Raw genomic sequence first — 19,020 nt, 5'->3', positions numbered from 1 at the left:
ATAAGTTTATAGGATGTCCCATGGAGTCCAAGGACAGGGATGCATACTGCAGGGAACTCAGGGATTCCTGCTCCATCTCTTATCTCTGCTATTCTCAGTTTCTTTGTCTCTGATTCTTTCTTCTCTTCTGGCACACTGGTTTTCTTGGTTTCTTAGTCTACATGGCAAAAAATGGTAATAGCCAAAGCTCCTGAGATTTACTCCTACAATCAAGAGATCAGCTAGTTGGAAATAGAATCCTATTCCCAATTCCACATTTCCAGTGAAGGGCCTAATTTGTCGATCTTAAATCAGGTTCTCATTCCTGCACCAGTCACCTGGTAGACAGGAGCAAGATCACATTAACCATATAGAAGTTGGAGGGAAGGGGTAATGTCTAGAAAAAGGGGTACTAGGTGGAAAGCCCAGTAGGTATTTATCAAAGTACAGAAACACAATACAACCAACATCATAAGGTACAAAGTGATTTGTAAATTGACAGAAAATAAAATATACTGATAATCTTGTAAGCCAAGAGGTGAATGTATGAATAAATATGGTGTGTCTTGAGTTGAATCTTGAGTAATCTTGAAAGCTAATTCACATAGGTAGCAAAAAATATATTTTTAAAATGTCATTCATGGATGAACAAATTTCCATACCATAAAGTTAGTGAATTACTGATACGTGTTATGACACAAATGAATCTTGAAAACATTGTGTTATGTGAAAGAAGCCGGACATAAAGCACTACACACTGTACGATTCTGTTTATGTGAAATGTCCAGAGAGGCAAATCCATAGAGACAGAAAGTAGATTAGTGGTTGCCAGCAGCTGTGGGGAGGAGAGAATGGGGAGTGACTGCTAAAGGGTACAGGGTTTCTTCTTAAGATGATGACAGTATTCTGGAATTAGTGGTGATGATTGCAACCTTGCAAACAAACTAAAGACCACTGAATTGTACACTTTAAATGGGTGACTTTAGTGGTATCTAAATTACATCTCAGTTTTTAAAAAATTCTTCTATAATGAGCTGTGGATAAGTTTTCATTTTTTTTTTTTTAATCTGTGATATTCATTGATAAGGATAAGTTATCTTTCCAGCTTTGTTAGAGTTGAGTTAAAGATTAGAATTTAGTAGGGATACCTGGGTGGCTCAGTTGGTTAAGCATCTGCTTTTGGCTCAGGTCATGATCCTAGGGTCCTGGGATCGAGCCCCGCATCGGGCTCCTTGCTTGGTGAGGAGCCTGCTTTTCCCTCTGCCTCTGCTGCTCCCCCTATGTGTGCTCACTCTCTTTCGCTCGCTCTCTCTCTCTGACAAATAAATAAAATCTCTAAAAGAAAAAAAAGATTAGAATTTAGTAGACTGATGATATATTATGACAGTTTAAAATTATTTCTGAGAGGGGCATCTGGGTGGCTCAGTCAGTTGAGGGTCCAACTCTTGATTTTGGCTCAGGTCATGATCTCAGCGTCGTGGGATCGAGCCCTACATTGGACTCCATGCTCAGCGGGGGAGTCTACTTGAGATTCTCTCTTTCCCTCTCCCTCTGCTTCTCCCCCCACCCCTGCTCTCTAGCTGTCTCTCTAAAATAAATAAATAAATCTTTAAAGAAAAAGAAAAAAAATTATTTCTGAGAGAATCTGGATTTAGTTAACATAAGACTGTAATTATAGCAAAGACACTTTAAATACTCATGATTGGATATGCCTCAGTGAGCGGCACTGTGATTCCGTGGTTTAAGGACTGCTCTGCAAAGACGTTAATTGTTGAGACTGATACAGACCATCTTCAACATATGTACATTGCTATATGTCTCACTTAACCAACCAGTGTCTAGCTGGGAATGCCTACTGGACCGCAGGAATTCCCTTTCCTTCCCATTCTCTTCCAGATCCTTCTCTCATTTAGAACTCCCTCACCTACAAAAAGAAAGGGGAAAACGCCCCAGTCTTATTTGTGATCTTTTGCTAGAATTGGTCTGGAGCTGGGTCTGCAGTGGCAGAACTGGTTCCAGAGAGGCAGTGGAGGAGAGTAGACAGCTTTTGTTGTATCTTCTTACCCCACTACCCCTTTCCAAGCCCTGTCTCTGTAATCTGCTCTCATTGTGCCTCACCTCACAACTCTTTTCAGACCCTTTAATGACATAATCAGGAAGATGATTTTGAGTATTTCTCTAAAATATGACAAAATGTTAAGAACTTGTAGTGTCCTTAAGAAGGAGGGGGCTCCCATCTTGTCTCCCTGCCGGTTTTTCTGTGTTTGCCTCCAATACTAGATGACTTTTTTCTATGGAGATATTAGGAGGTTAATTTCTGTGGCATTATTAATACGATAGTATGCTTGAGGCACATCATTGGTCAAATTTACTTTTGTGTACTTACCTGGGGACATGACGACCCTCTTTAATATTTTCCCTCCTTATGAAAACATGCTAACTTTCCAATAATAATAATCTTAAAAAGGAAGCTATATGTACATTTTAGACTACCTTTATTATGCAGACTTGTTTTAAGAAAACAGACCTCTAAGAGACTTCTGAAAAGCTAACAGAGCAGTCATAGTGGGGTATGGACAGAAAGGACAACAAACCTCAGACAAGCCAGCTTCAAAAACAATGTGAAAACCAGAGATAAAATAGAACTTGGTGTAATTAATAAGTGTCACAACATTGAAGGGAAGAGGGAGCATGTGGGAAATGGAGCCCACCCACACAGTCCTCACTGTTTGACAACTCAAGCAAATAGAAGAAAATTGATAGAGCATTCAAGCAGGTAAGACAGCTAATGGCTTTTAAAAGGAGTGGGCAGAAATTTTTTTTAAATGAAATGAAAATATAGATGGTATCAGTACAAGGCAGGAAGGAGGCCATAGTGTAGAGAAATAGGTGATACTAAAGAATAAGAAAAGGTAAGAATTCCCAGTTACAGTCTAAGATTAAATAGATTACAGAGCAGCTGTTGGGAATGTTCAGAGTTCACCATTTGAAATGTAAAAACATTACAAAATATGTAGTGCCAAGTGGATCAGAGATATTATGTGTTGGTGGACTAGCTAATTTGTGAATAATTATTTGAATAACAGAAAAATGAAATATATGGGAAAGTAATGAAATTCCACAGACTAATAATAATGTAATAGAACTGACATATCTCGAAAATGGATTTTGGATATGCAACTTGTCAAAAAGTAAGGGTACCAGCAATAGAAATGATTAGAACATAAAACTCATAAATAATCAGGAAAAATTCTAGAAAACTTTTCTGAACTGAAAGACCAACTCAGTATGGTTATTGAGAGTATATGGAGTTCCACGCTGGAGCTGTTTTTCAAGAAAAAAAAATCCCTTCCCTTCTTGGGCACCTGTATGTTAAATTTTTAAACTCAAGACAAAGATAAGCAATTTCCAGCAGAAAAGAGATCTTAAAATATAATAGTAAGGGGCGCCTGGGTGGCTCAGTCAGTTGAGCATCTGCCTTCAGCTCAGGTCATGATTCCAGGGTCCTGGGATCGAGCCCCACATCGGGCTCCCTGCTCAGTGGGGAGTCTGCTTCTCACTCTCTCTCTGCCCTTTCCCCCGCTTGTGCTCTCTCTGTCTCTCTCAAATTAATAAATAAAATCTTCAAAAAAGAAGTGTAATAGTAAAACAGCCTAGGACTTTAGACTTTGAAGAATAAAAATATCCACATGAAATTAGGAGAAAGCGTTAGGTTCCTAGATAACCTTGCAATTTCCTACAGATGGAGACATTTTGAAATACCTACAAAAAGTATTGAAACTTTGAAAGAACCTTATCAAAGGGTATTTAACTCTTAGGTAAATAAATAAAATTAACCAAGTGTTAAGATTAGCATTGTCCACTAGAACATTCTACAGTGATAGTGTTCTGAATCTGTGCGGTTTGATACAGCAGCCACTAGTCACATGTGGCAATTGAACCCTTGAAATGGGGCTGGTGGGGCTGAGAAACTGAGTTGTTTTGTTTTGTGTACTTTAAGTAGGCTCCAACATGGGGCTTGAGCTCACAACCCTGAGATCAAGACATGAGGTGAGATCAAGAGTCAGGTGTTTAACCAACTGAGTCACCCAGATGCCCCAAGAAACTGAGTTTTAAGTTTTACTTATTTTTAGTTTAAATTTCAATAGGCACATGTGGGTAGTGGCCACTGCATTGGACAGCATGGCTTTAGATCCTGATACAGATTACAAGGTGTCCATTTGGAATTTCATAAGATAATTCAGATCTTACCCAAGTAGAATGAAGTGGGAAGGAGAGTAAGCCAAGGAAGAAATTGTAAATTCTGTGTCACTCCAGAGTTTAACTTCATAATTCATAAGGTGAAATAATGAGAATAATTATTAAAATATGTTGATCTTTTTAGATTAGGAAAAATCATTAGGAAAAAAGCAAATTGCAGATATTGGAAGAGATGTGGAAGGATATATAGTAAACTGCTACATGTACTTATTCCCATGGGGGATTGTGGTATTTGGGGAAGAATAAAAGGGAAGTTCTCCTCTTTGCTCTCTAGACTTTAGTGTGTGCTTGTATATCACTTCTGTGAATCTTGAAATAAAAAGGAAGGTATAATAAATATAAAATGTAATACATTATATAATCAAAAACAAAAATGAGAAAAACAAGATTAAAACTTTTTTTAAAAAGAAAGAAAAATAGCTTAGATAGATTACCTTGTGATTTAAAGTGAAGTACACACGGAAAGTACAGAATTTTACATCTGTTGTTAAAAAAAAGAAGAAGGAACTATAACAGTAAACCTACAAGATGACGGAGTGTAGTATAAATGCATCATTTCTAATGTTTATACAGATAGACTCATTAATTTTTTCAAAATAAGTTATAGTGATGGTTAACAGTTTAAAAAACAAAATTCAGCAACCTGTTGCTGTGAAAGACAAGTTTACTGGAGGACAAACCAGTCTGCCATGACCAAGCATACAAGAAAAGCAGGACCACCCAGTTACAGCAGAAGATAAAGTTGATATCAGAGCAGAAGCCAAAGAGAAACTGGCAGAGTTCATAATTTGTCATGCAGGAGGAACATGGCAAACACGTTGGTGGAATTAGTTGATGGGTAAATGATTGTCATTGAAAAGCTGGCAGAAATGTTACGGAAGTAAAATTAGAATTGTACTTAAGTGTCACAGTATATGTAAAAGAACACTGGAGACAAGACATCTGGGTACTGAGACTTGGTTTTGCTGCATGGTCTTAAACTCTCTGCAGTGGATACACTGGATTAAATGACCTTAAGTTTTTCCCAGGGATGGGGTGTGTGTGTGTGTGTGTGTGTGTGTGTGTGTGTGTTTATTTATTTATTTATTTATTCAGAGAGAGCAAGCTGGGGGAGGGGCAAAGGGAGAGGGAGAGAGAGAGAATCCCACCACCCCAAGATCGTGACCTGAGCTGAAATCAAGAGACACCCAACCAACTGAGCCACCCAGGTGCCCCTAGTTTTTTCCCAGTTTTAAGTCCAGTAAGGGTTCAGCATTTTACAATCAGATTATAAAAATAAAGCAGGTAATGAATTAACAAATTGTAGAGCTGAATATAGCAAGAAAGGTAAAATTAAATGAGAGAGAAAATAATGGTAATTAAGGAAATTTCACCTATTTTCTCCTTTAAAAATGGATGTAAAAGGATTTTGAAAACAAGTTTGGACTGGAGTCTGAGGCAGTACAATAAATACCCCCTTTTTCTTGCTTATGTTCTGAACATTGAGAAATAACTCAAAGGAATTGCATAAGGATCCTAAAAATCAACTTTATTAGCAATAAAGGCCTAGCTGGAGGCTGTGTTTGTGTGCAAACTAAATGGGTTTGCTAACTGAACTCCAGAATTAGATCACCACCCACCCTGCCCTAGGCAGCAGCGGCCAGGCTGGCATGGAGTAAATAGAGAACTTGGAGTTCTTTGTGAAAACCCCAGGGTAGAGCTGAGTTGAGCACTCCCCATTTATTCTTCTCAAATTTACTGTTCAGATGAGTCATCCTTCCTTTCCTGGGATAAAGTGATTAACAGAGAAATATTTGGGAGAAAACTCTTCTCATAGAAGCCAGAGGAGGGGAGAAAGGTGTTTGCCTCTAATCATAAGTGCTGTATATACAGGGGGAAAAAAAAAACCCGTAAGCATAAAGAAGAAAATGCATGGAGTCAATGTTTTGAGAGAAAATGGAATCATACATACATATGGTATGAGAATTTTCAAAACTAGCCAGATACAGGTAAACAGAACTCAGGTTAGTTCTGGACTTCCCATAACATGAGTATGATAGACCTGTCTTAGGGCTGCCCAGCTCAGGAGATTTTTGTCCTCCCTGGAAGTTCTCCCAGTTTCATGGCTGGACCTGTCTTTCCTGATAGCAAGGGCATCTCTACTCCCTGACTTCCTCTTAGGCCATTGCTGGCTGGTCCAGGGGTGCACACTTGACCCATACTGCACTGGTCAGATATTTTTCTCCCAAGAATTTGGAATTTTGAGTTGAGAGAGATTGGGGCCCACTGTAGCCCAGTCATATTAAATCCATGAGCTACAGTTGGGTCTCCAGAGCTGCTTGGGTTCCAATTCCTCTTGAGATTTGCTAAACTTTTTTGTAAGAGTGTTTTGATTGCCACAGTAGAGTTGCTGTGTCTGTATGTCTTACAACACCTGAGAGAGTCCCAACTCAGTAAAGGTTTGTCCTGCATCTGCCCTGACTTTTGTATATCCCCCCAGACTAACCACTCTATAAATACAAATTGGTAGTTTTGTAGTACATATTGATATTAAAATATCTTCATGAGAAATTAAACCAAAAGCTTATTAAGTTAGAAAGAAATTGTTATCTTAGTGTTCTTTTGCTGCATAATAAAGATATCATGAACTTAGCAGCTTGTTTTTAAAATAACATTCATTTATTAACTCATGGTTATGTAAGTCAGAAGCTGGGCTTGGCTCGGTTATCCACATAGTGCCTCACAAGACTGAAATTAATGTGTCAGTCAAGCTGGCTCTTACCAGTGGGCTCTTACCAGTGGGCTCTAGGGAAGAATGTGCTTCTAAGCTCATTCAGCTTGTTGGCAGAATCCAAATCTTTTGCTTGCAGGTCTGTGAGGTCCCACTTCCTTGCTAGTTGTCAGCTGGAGGTCACTTCCTGCTCTGCTTTTATAGGGCTCACCTTGTTGGATCAGGTCTACCCATATAATCTCCATACCTTAAAGTCAGTTGATTTGGGACTTTAATTACTTTTGTAAAATCCCTACACTGCGGTACCTAGATTAGCGTTTGGATAACCAAGGAACAGGAATCACAGGGAATCATCTTTAGAATTTTGCTTACCACAGTTGATAAAAAGAAGGAACCTAAGTGAAATAAAGATACCATCTCAAAATAATTGAGTAATTTGTTCATTCTGCAAATTGTACTCTATAAGAATTACAGCATTTCGAACTTGCATATTTAGCTGAAAGGAATTTCAGTGCAATAGTGTTGTTACTGCCAATGCAATGAAACGGACTGAAATTATGTAACAAGATTTGAGATTCCTGTTTAGACTTCAATTATTAAGTTAGTGAAGGTACCTGAAATACAGGGATCTCATTGGATTTTTTTAAATATAACTTTTAATAATATTTCTTATTATTGCCTTTTTGGGGACCACCATAGTTTTTCAGTTTTATCCTAAAACTATCACCAGTCTATTACACAACTGCTTTATTGCCTCTTGCAGTGTTGGTTTGTTTGTTTTTATCTAATCCATCTCTTCCTTGTTGCACCATTCACAGAATATGGGCAGATGGGCTTTCTGTGATACTTTTTTTTCTTTTTTTGGATTTAATTTTTTATTTGACAGAGATAGCGAGAACAGGAACACAAGCAGAGGGAGTGGGAGAGAAAGAAGCAGGCTTCCCGCCGAGCAGGGAGCCGGATGTGGGGCTCGATCCCAGGACCTTGGGACCACGACCTGAGTTGAAGGCTGACGCCTAACAAATGAGCCACCCAGGCGCCCCTCTGTGATACTTTTTTCCTACCCTGTCTTGTGACATAACCTAAAGGATTATTTTGACACCACACTTAGAAAAAATAAGACCAGGCTCATTCATGATGATATTGTACTTGCTTTTTTTTTTTTTTTTTTTTTTTTTTTTTTTTTTTACTTTGACTGTTATTTACCTTGGCATATTATTCTAACTTCAGTTAAGATTACTTTCCTATGGGGGCGCCTGGGTGGCTCAGTTGGTTAAGCGACTGCCTTCGGCTCAGGTCACGATCCTGGAGTCCCAGGATCGAGTCCCGCATCGGGCTCCCTGCTCGGCAAGGAGTCTGCTTCTCCCTCTGACCCTCCCCCCTCTCATGCTCTCTCTCTCAAATTAAAAAAAAAAAGATTACTTTCCTATGTCTATTACTATCTTAATACTGTTTTTTATTCTAGTGTTGGTCTGCACCTCTGCTTTTATTGTTCTATACTAGTTTAAAGTGCTTTCTGATATTCTTATTTTTTTTTGATATTCTTATTTTTAAATCCAAACTTATTTGTCATAAATTGTCACATATATCTGACTGCTTTATTATGTCCCCAAACAGTTGTATAGTGAAATACATATTTTAAAAAAATAAATTACTTTCTATTTCTTCTTTCCGTATCAGAACATTGTATTTTTAAAAAATTTTTGTTTAGGTAGATTCTATCACCTATGAATTTCATTTGAGGATAGAAGAGGCATTATAAAATATATGTGATTAAAAGGGGGAGATTGGGTCTACTAGGACTAAGACCTGTTATTCTGTCACACAAAGAAAAAATGATAGCCGTCAGACACTATACAGTTGACCCTTACACAACACAGAGGTTGGGGTACCAACCTCCTGTGCAGTCGAAAATCCACATATAACTTTTCACCCCCTACAAGCTTAACTCTTGATAGCCTACTGTTGACCAGAAGCTTTACCAATAACATGAACAGTTGATAAACACATATTTTGTGTGTTACATCTATCCTTTGATGTATTTTTACAATAAAGTAAGCTAGAGAAAAGGAAATTTTATTAAGAAAATTAAAAGGAAAAGAAAAATGCAGTTACTATACAGTATAGTAGTAGAGTGAGGCACCACACATCACCTTATCCTTATCCAAAGTTAGCGAAGCTGGTTCTGGGAGTGACACCCGCTCCGTGCTCCTCTTCCCAGGAATGTAGGAAACCTCATTCCAGGCACAGTTCAGGGGAATTCGAAGAACTGGTGAAAGCAGAGCTTCTTGATAGGTCACTTGCTTCACCTGACTCCCTTTACATGGTTCTAATACAGTTTCTGTTTGTGGGAAATGCTAGTAAGCTTTGAAAGGCCAGTTCCCCTTGAGAATTAGTTCCCAGCCTCAGATAATTTTCAGCACCTTGGACAGCGCCCCTCTTTCCTCTCTGCAGGCTAGATTTCTGCTTGGTGCTATCCTATCCTGAGTTCCTGGAACCCTTACTTTAGGAAGGCAGGTTATCATTCCGTGATCCTTGAACAACACTGGCCAGTAACTGGCCCTGCCACTTTGTTAGGAATCCCTCTCCAGAGCCGGTTCCTTTGCACCTCACAGTTGAAGACCTCAGTGAACTGAGCTTCCCCCAGGTGGGTGGTGTGGTGATGAATGCCAGGAACAGGCAGGAGCCATGCTTTCCCAGCCTTCTCCACATCTTTCTTCCACCTTCCCTTCCCTTCTAGTCATTTGGCAACCTCTATCTTACTTGTTAATCACAATATGAAATATGTATTTGGGGCCCCTATGTGGCGCAGTTGGTTTAAGCTTCCAGCTCTTGGTTTCAGCTCAGGTTGTGATATCCGGGGTCATGAGATTGAGCCCCGTATTGGGCTCCATGCTCAGAATGGAGTCTGCTTAAGACCCTCTCTCCTTCTCTCTCTGCACCCAACTCCGTGCTCTCTCTCTAAAATAAATTAAAAAATTTTTTTTAAAGAAATACGTATTTGTTGAAAAAAAATCTTGAGTGTAAGTGGACCCATGCATTTCATGCCATTGTTGTGTAAGGATCAACCATATATCCTTTTCTATAATGTCCTATTGTTAATCAGCCTCCTGAGTGGACATCTTACCACATACATGGATAGGTTTTCTATCTGTGTACTGTTATCTGTCTTGTCTCAGCATGCTCTTTATTCATGTCTTTTGTTCCTCATTTAAATCTACAGACATCTTTTATTTTCCTCAACTTTACAGCAGGAGGTCCAGATTATCTTGTAATATTCACATAGTTGAGATTCTTAGCAGCGTTTTCTTTTGAAAAAGATAAGATTTGCGGTATAATAATTCTTTTCTTATCAGTTATCAACAAATTTGTGAAGGTTGATTTTTTTTTTTAAAGATTTTATTTATTTGACAGAGACACAACGAGAGAGGGAACATAATCAGGGGGGAGGGGCAGAGGAAGAATCAGGCTCAGGGAGCCTGATGTGGGGCTCGATCTCAGGACCTTGGGATCATGACCTGAGCCGAAGGCAGACGCTTGACGACTGAGCCACCCAGGCGCCCCAAAGGTTGATTTTTTTAATCCAAGCCTCTTTCACTCCCCCTGCCCCCAAAATTTAGAGAATTAATAATTCTCGAGGACATAGTCTTATCAGGAATATTTTAGATGAGCCAAGTCTTGAGTTATGGTTTCAGCAGATATCTTGTAACTAATAAACAATGAAATAATATGATAAAATCAATAGAGTAGAAATAGAGCCTCGATTCTGGACATCACTTACTACCTTGGGGAATTCAAGCAGCTTTTCTAAGCCTTGGCTTTCTCATCTGTAAGTAAAGATATCTGTCCTGCCTATTGGCCAGGGTTGTTGTTAGGACCAAACAATAGAATGACTGCTACAGCAATGTAAATTTTAAAATGTACTACAATAGCTGATAGCTCTTATCCAGAAAAGCTTTGGTCATTAAATAATATTGTAGATGGCTTCAGATTACTTTTTTATTATTATATTAGTTTCAGGTATATGGCTTTATAATTGGATATCTGTATATACTACAAAGTTATCACCACAAATCTAGTTCCCAACCATCACCATATTGTTGTCCCCCCTTCACCCCTTTCACCCATCCCAAAACTCCCTTCCCCTTTGGTAACCACTAGTCTGTTCTCTGTGAATTTGTTTTTGTTTCATTTTGTTCACTTGTTTTGTTGTTTTTTAGATTCTACATATGAGTGAAATCATATGGTATTTGTCTTTTTCCATATGACTTATTTTGTTGAGTGTAATGTCCTCATGGCCCATCCATGTTGTAGCAGATGGCAAGATCTCACTTTTTTATGGCTGAGTAGTATTCCATTTTATAAATATACCACATCTTCTTTATCCATTCAGCTATTAATGGACACTTAGGTTGTTTCCATATCTTGGCTATTGTAAATAATGCTACAGTGAACATGGGGGTGCATATATCTTTTCAAATTAGTATTTTTGTATTCTTCAGATAAATATGAAGTGGAATAGCTGGGTCAAATGATAGATCTATTATTAATTTTTTGAGGAACTTCATGATGTTTCCCATGGTAGCTACACTAATTTACAATGTCACCAGCCGTGTACTAGGGTTCCCTTTTCTCTACATCCTTGCCAACACTTGTTATTTCTTGTCTTTTTTTATAACAGCCATTCTAACATTAAGTGATATCTCATTGTGGTTTTGATTTGTATTTCCCTGATGATTAGTGATGTGCTTCTTGGCCATCTGTATGTCTTCTTTGAGGAAGTGTCTGTTCAGATCCTCTTCTCATTTTTTAATAGGGCTGTTTGGTTTTTTTGTTGTTGAATTGTAGGAGTTCTTTATATATTTTGGATATTAACCCCTTACTCCTTATCATGTATATAGTTTGCAAATGTCTTCTCCCATTTAGTAGGTTGCCTTTTCATTTTGATGATGGTTTCCTTTCCTGTACAGAAGCTTTCTAGTTTGATGTAGTCCCATCTGCTCATTTTTGCTTTTGTTTCCCTTGCCTTTTCAGTCAGCTCCATAAAGATGTTGCTAAGACTGATGTCAGGACCTTACTGCCTCTTCCTTCTAGTAATTTTATGGTTTCAGGTATTACATTCAAGTCTGTAATCCATTTTGAGTTAATTTTTGTATATGGTGTAAGATAGTGGTCTAGTTTCATTCTTTTGCATGTGGCTGTTCAGTTTTCCCAGCACCATTTGTTGAAGAGACTGTCCTTTATATTATGTTCCTGGCTCCTTTATCATAGATTAATTGTTCATATATGGGTGGGTTTTTTCCTAGGCTCTTGATTTTGTTCCATTGATCTGTGTGTCTGTTTTTTGGTTTGGTTTTGTTTTTTACCAATACCATACTGTTTTGATTACTATAGCTTTGTAGTATAGTTTAGAATCAGGCAGTGTGATACTTCCAGCTTTGTTCTTCTTTTTCAAGATTGCTTTGGCTATTCAAGATCTTTTGTTGTTTCATACATGTTTTAAAGTTATTTGTTCTAGTTCTATGAAGTATGCCGCTAGAATTTTGATAGCTATTGCATTGAATTTGTAGATTGCTTTGGGTAGTATGGACATTTTAACAATATTAATTTTTCCAAACCACGAGCAAAGAATATCTTTTCACTTATTTGTGTCTTTTTTAATTTCTTTCATGAATGTCTTATAGTTTTCAGTGTACAGTTCCTTCACCTTCTTGGTTAAGTTTATTGCTTGGTGTTTTATTCTTTTTGGTGCATTTGTAAATGAGATTATTTTCATAATTTCTCTTTCTGATGTTTCATCATTAGTGTATAGAACACCACAGATTTCTCTGTATTGACTTTGTATCCTGCAAGTTCACTGAATCCATTTATTTATTAGTTCTAACATTTTTTGGTGGAATCTTTAGGATTTTCTATATATAGTATCATATTATCTGCAAATAGTGACAGTTTTACTTCCTTACCAATTTGAGGCCTTTCGTTTCGTTCTCTTGCCTAATTACGGTGGCTAGGATTTTCTTTTTTTTTTTTAAGATTTTATTTATTTACTTGTCAGGAGAGAGAGAGTGTGCACAACCAGGGGGAGCAGCAGGCAGAGGGAGAAGCAGGCTCATCACTGAGCAAGGAGCCCCATGCGGGATCCAGTCTCAGGACCCTGGGATTATGACCTGGGCTGAAGGCAGACACTTAACTGACTGAGCCACCCAGGCGTCCCGCGGTGGCTAGGATTTTCAATACTCTGTTGAATAAAAGTGGCAAGTGTGTGCGTTCTTGTGTTTTCCTGAATGCTTTTCATGGCTGAGTTTTGGTATATATGATGCTGGCCTCATAAAATATGTTTGGAAGCTTTCCTTTCTCTTCTATTTTCCGGAAGAGTTTGAAAAGGATAGGTATTAAATCTTTGAATGTTTGGTAGAATTCGCCAGTGAAGCCATCTGGTCCTGGACTTTTGTTTGTTGGGAGGTTTTTGATTTTGTTTCCATGTCCTTACTAGTTATCAATCTATTCACATTTTCGGTTTCTTCATGATTCATTCTTGGAAGATTATGTGTTTCTAGGAATTTATTCATTTCTTCTAGGTTGTTAAGCTTGTTGGCATACAATTGTTCTTAGTAGTCTCTTATGATTCCCTTTATTTCTGTAGTATCAGTTGTAATTTCTCTTTCATTTCTGATTTTATGTCTTTGAATTCTCTCTTCTATTTTACTTGGCTGGTTTAGCTAAGGGTTTGTTGATTTTCTGTTTTCAGAGAACCAGCTCTTACTGTCATTGATCTTTTTTATTGTGCTTTAAATCTCTATTTCAGGGACGCCTGGGTGGCTCAGTCAGTGAAGTGTCTGACTTTGGCTCAGGTCATGAGATCAGGCCTCGCATCAGGATCCCCCGCTCAGTGGGGAGTCTGCTTGTCCCTCTGCCCCTCTCCCTGCTTTCTCTCTCGCTCCCTTTCTCTCTCTCAAATGAATAATTCTTTTTTTTTTTTTAAAGATTTTATTTATTTATTTGACAGAGAGAGAGATAGCTAGAGCAGGAACACAAGCAGAGGGAGTGGGAGAGGGAGAGGCAGGCTTCCTGCCGAGCAGGGAGCCCGATGTGGGACTCGATCCCAGGACCCCAGGATCATGACCTGAGCCGAAGGCAGACGCTTAACGACTGAGCCACCCAGGTGCCCTCAAATGAATAATTCTTTTTTTTTAATCTCTTTCATTTATTTCTTTTCTGATCTTCATTATTTTCTTCCTTCTACTAATTTTGGCGTTTGTTCTTCTTTTTCTAGTTCCTTTAGGTGCAGAATTAGATTGTTTGAGATTTTTTTTTGTTTGTTTCTTGAGGTAGGCCTGTATTGCTATTATCTTCCCTGTTAGAACCACTTTTGCTACATCCCATAGATTTTGGTATGTCAGATTTTGTGTCCATTTGTCTTTAGCTATTTTTTATTTCTCCTTTGGTTTCTTCAATGAACCGTTAATTGCTCAGTAGCGTGTTGTTTAATCTCCATGTTTTTGTGGGTTTTCCTGTTTTTTTCTTGTAATTAATTTCTGGTTTCATACCATTGTGGTCAGAAAAGACGCTTAATATGATTTCACTCTTTTTTAATTTATTGAGATTGCTTTGTGGCCCAACATGTGGTCTGTCCTGGAGACTGTTCCATGTGCAATTGAGAAGAATGTGTATTCTGCCACTTTTGGGTGGAATGTTCTATATATATCAAGTCCATCAGGTCTAATGTGTCATTTAAGGCCAGGGTTTCCTTATTGATTTTTTTGTCTGGAGGATCTATCTCTTGATGAAAGTAGGGTATTAAAGTTTCCTACTGTTATTGTACTGCTTTCAATTACTCCCTTTAGGTCTGTTAATAATTGCTTTATATATTTTGGTGCTCCTGTGTTGGGTGCATATATATTTATAAATGTAATATCTTCTTGCTGGATTGACCCCTATATCATTATATAATGCCCTTCTTTGTCCTTTATTATAGTTTTTGTTTTATTTTTATTTATTTTTTTAAAGTAGGCTCTATGCCTACGGTGGAGCCCAGAATGGCGCTTGAACTCATGACCGTGAGATCAAGACCTGAGCTGAGATCAAGAGTCAGACACCTAACCAACTGAGCCACCCAGAAGCCCCTTATAATCTTTGTTTTAAAGTCTATTTTATCTGATAGGAGTATAATTACTCCAGCTTTCTTTTCATTTCCATTTGCATGGAATATCTTTTTCTAACCCTTCCCTTTCACTCTGTGTGTGTCTTTACATCTGAGTCTTATAGGCAGCATATAGATAGATGGGTCTCATTTTTTTATCCATTCAGGCACTCTGTGTCTTTTGATTGTTGAATTTAGTCCATTTACATTTAAAGTAATTTTTAATAAGCATATACTTACTGCCATTGTGTTAATTGTTTTCTGGCTATTTTTGTAGTTCCTCTCTGTTCCTTTCTTTTTCTCTTCCCTTGTGGTTTGCTGGCTTTCTTTAGTGTTATGTTTAATTCCTTTCTCATTTTCTTTTGTGTATTAACTGTAAGTTTTTTCCTTGTGGTTACTGTGAGCGTCACACAAAATATTTTATGCAAATAGCAGTCTGTTTTAACTTGATAGCAACTTAAACACAATTCAGAGCTTTACCTTTTTACTTTTCCCCCCACATTTTTTATTTTTGATGATTCCTTTTTATATCTTTTTATTTTATGCTTCCCTTAACTAATTATTGTAATTTCAGTTTACTACTTTTGTCTTTTAACCTTCATGCTTGCTTTATAAGTGATTGATCAATACCTTTGTTATATAGTTACCTTTTCCAGTGAGATTTTTACTTTCCTATGTTTTCTTACTACTTAGCTTAAAGAAGTCCCTTTACCATTTATTGTAGGGCTGGTTTAGTTGTGATGAATACCTTTAGCTTTTGCTTACATGGAAAACTCTCAGTCTCTCAAGTTCTGAATGATAACTTTGCTAGGCAGAGAATTTGGGTTGGAAGTTTTTTCCTTTCAGCACTTTGTATATGTCATGACAGTCTTCTGGCATGTAAAGTTTCTACTGAAAAATCTGCTTACATAGCCTTCTAGTGTTTCCCTTGAACATAACAAGTTGTTTTTCTCTTGTTGCTTTTAAGATTCTCTCTTAATCCTTAACTCTTACCATTTTAATTATGATGTATCATGGTTTGGATCTCTTTGGGTTCATCTTATATGAAACTCTGGGCTTCCTGGACCTGGATGTTCAGTTCCTTCCCCAGATTAGGGAAGTTTTCAGCTATTCTGAAATCATAATTGTACTCTCCATCCCCTTCACCTGTTATACTCATTCCCCCACTGCCTCCTCTCTGGCAGCCACTAGTTCTGTATAGTTAAGAGTCTGTTTTTTTGTTTTTGTCTCTTTTTTTCTTTGTTTTGTTTCTTAAAATCCACATATGAGTAAAATCATATGGTATTTGTCTTTCTCTGACTGACTTATTTTGCTTAGCATAATACTCTCTGGATCCATCAGTGTTGTTGCGAATGGCAAGATGTCATTCGTTTTTATGGCTGGGTAATATTCCACTGTGTATATATAACATATCTTCTGTATCCATTCGTCAGTCATGGACACTTAGGTTGCTTCCATATCCTGGCTATTGTAAATAGTGCTGCAATAAACACAGGGGGTGTATATATGTTCTCCAATTAGTGTTTTTGTATTCTTTGGGTAAATACCCAGCAGTGGAATTACTGGATCGTATGGTAGTTTTTTTTTTAACTTTTTGAGGAAACTCCATACTATGTTCCCACAGTGGCTGCACCAGCTTGCATTTACACCAACAGTGTACAAGGGTTCTTTTTGGTTTTTTGGTGTTAAGATGTATAAGGTCTTTATATATTTTGGGTATTAACCCCTTATTGGATACATCATTTGCAAATATCCTATTCAGTGGATTGGTTTTTTTTGTTTTGTTGATGGTTTCCTTTGCTGGACAAAAGTTTTTTATTTTGGTGTATTCCCAGTAGTTTTAATTTTGCTTTTGTTTCCCTTGCCAAAGAAGACACATCTAGAAAAATGTTTCTACCACAGATGTCAAAGAGATTACTGCCTATGTTTTCTTCTAGTTTTATGGCTTCAGGTCTCACATTTAGGTCTTTAACCCATTTTGAGTTTAATTTTGTATATGGTGTAAGAAAGTGATCTGGTTTCATTGTGTGTAGCTGTCCAGTTTTCCCAGCACCATTTTTGAAGAGAGTTTTTCCCATTGTATCTTCTTGCTTGCTTAGATTATAGATTATACCATAGATTATACCATACAACATTATTACAGTATTATTGACTATATTCCCTACGCTGTGCTTTTCATCTCCGTGACTTTATTTTATAACTGGAAGTTTGAACCTCTTCATCCCCTTTATCTGTTTCACTCATCTTAATTTTTTATTTTTATTTTGCTGTTCTGTCTGGGCAAGTTCCATTGCTTTGTCTTCCAGCCTGCTGATGCATTCTTATACTTCATCCAGTCTGCTGTTGAACCCTTCCAATGTATTTTTCAAATTTCTGTTCAATACTTTCTTATATTTTCTATATCTTTGCTTAAGTTCTCATTGTGTTCAACCAGTTTTCTACTGAGTTCACTGAGCATCTGTATGATAATTTCTTTGAACTTTTTATCAGGTTGGTTGCTTATCTGTGTTTCATTTAGTTCTTTTTCTGAGATTTTGTCATGTTTGTTTGTTTGGAATGTATTACTCTGCCTCCTCATTTTGCCTAATTCTTTGTGTTTGTTTCTATGTATGAGGTAAGTCAGCTACCTCTCCCAGTCTTGAATGAGTGACCTTACATAGGAGATGGTACTATTTGGCCCAGAAATACAATCTCCCAATCACCAAAACCAGGAGCTCAAGGGGTGTCCCCTTGGTGGGCTGTGTGCGCCCTCCTGTTGTGGCAGGGCCTGGGGCTGTGGTTGGTGGGCTATGCTGACACTTGGGCTGCAGGCTGTGTCCACAACTTCTGCAGGGTGTCTTTGGGCAGAGTGCTCTGCAGGGTGTTCCCACTGTTAATAGAATGTTAGAGGAATTCCAAAATAATGCACACCAGCACCCACATTAGTAAGGTAGACTTGAATCACAAAAATTGCTCCCACTGGTGTCAGTTTCCAGGGAGAGTCCCTGTTGTTTCCAGCCTCTTCGGGCAGACGCTCTTAAGGTTAGCAAATGATTCTCCTTTATCTGTGGTCTATGTACTATTCAAGTTGGTGTTTTACACTGGTTTCTGGGTTGAGCGGGTCTGTGTGTGGGCCCTTTAAGAGCAGGTTTTCTGTTCCCTGCAGCTTTATAGTCTTCCTCAAGGTGATCCCTATTGATTTTCAGAGCCTAGTGTTTTGGGGGCTCGTCTCTTCTGTGCAGGATCTGAAGATTTGGGTGCCAGGTGTAGAACTCAGGTACCTTTGATCCTCTGGGAAAAGTCCACACTTTTGATGTCCCTCCCAATTGTGACCCACCATAGCTGGGGTTTGTTTTATTCCCTAGCAAGTCTGTGTTTCTGCTGCTATCCTTCTATTCTTTGTTGTGAAGGCTCTGTTCATTGAACTTTCAGGTACCTTTCAGAAAGAATTATTCCACAGCTAGTTGTAGGTTTGTTGTGTCTAGAGGAGGTGAGTTCAGGATCTTGTTACACTGCCATCTTGAACCCAGCTCCTTAGGTTACATCTTTACTGCAACCACCACCAGGGTTAAAGCAATGCCATATACAGGATGAATTAGAAGACAATTTAGAATAACCTAATTGGTCACTTGGATGGCCACTGAGATGGAAAGGAGATAGCAGTCTCACCCAAGACACTGGAAATAAAAACAGGGAAGACCGATGCCAGAAGTATTGGCAGGACTTGGAAACCAGTAGGACTTGTAGGTGAGGGGAAGGAAAGAACAGCTAAACTTGGGAGACTGGGAGGTTGATGATAACAGGCATAGCAGGTATGAAGGAAGGAAAGGGGGAGTTTCTTGAAGAGGCATGCCATGTTTGAGCTGCTGCTGGTACACCTAGATGGAGATGTCCAAAGGCAGTTTGCAATGTGGGCCTGAAGCATGAAGAGATCTAGGGTCACAGATTGGAC

The 19,020-nt window shown here is 38.2% G+C and overlaps 1 protein-coding gene across 5 annotated transcripts in view; it reads left to right on the top strand.

Annotated features, from left to right (window-relative positions):
• Nucleotides 1-19,020, top strand: part of HACD2 (3-hydroxyacyl-CoA dehydratase 2) — a 113,739-nt gene that overhangs the window by 6,875 nt on the left and 87,844 nt on the right. The gene's annotated exons all lie outside the window — the stretch shown is intronic.

The sequence above is a fragment of the Mirounga angustirostris genome, unplaced genomic scaffold (genome assembly GCF_029215605.1).
Source record: "Mirounga angustirostris isolate CCGP_5_RB_7025 unplaced genomic scaffold, mMirAng1.0.hap1 SCAF_1, whole genome shotgun sequence".
Taxonomy (NCBI): domain Eukaryota; kingdom Metazoa; phylum Chordata; class Mammalia; order Carnivora; family Phocidae; genus Mirounga; species Mirounga angustirostris.
This window is presented reverse-complemented; position numbering and strand designations above follow the sequence as displayed.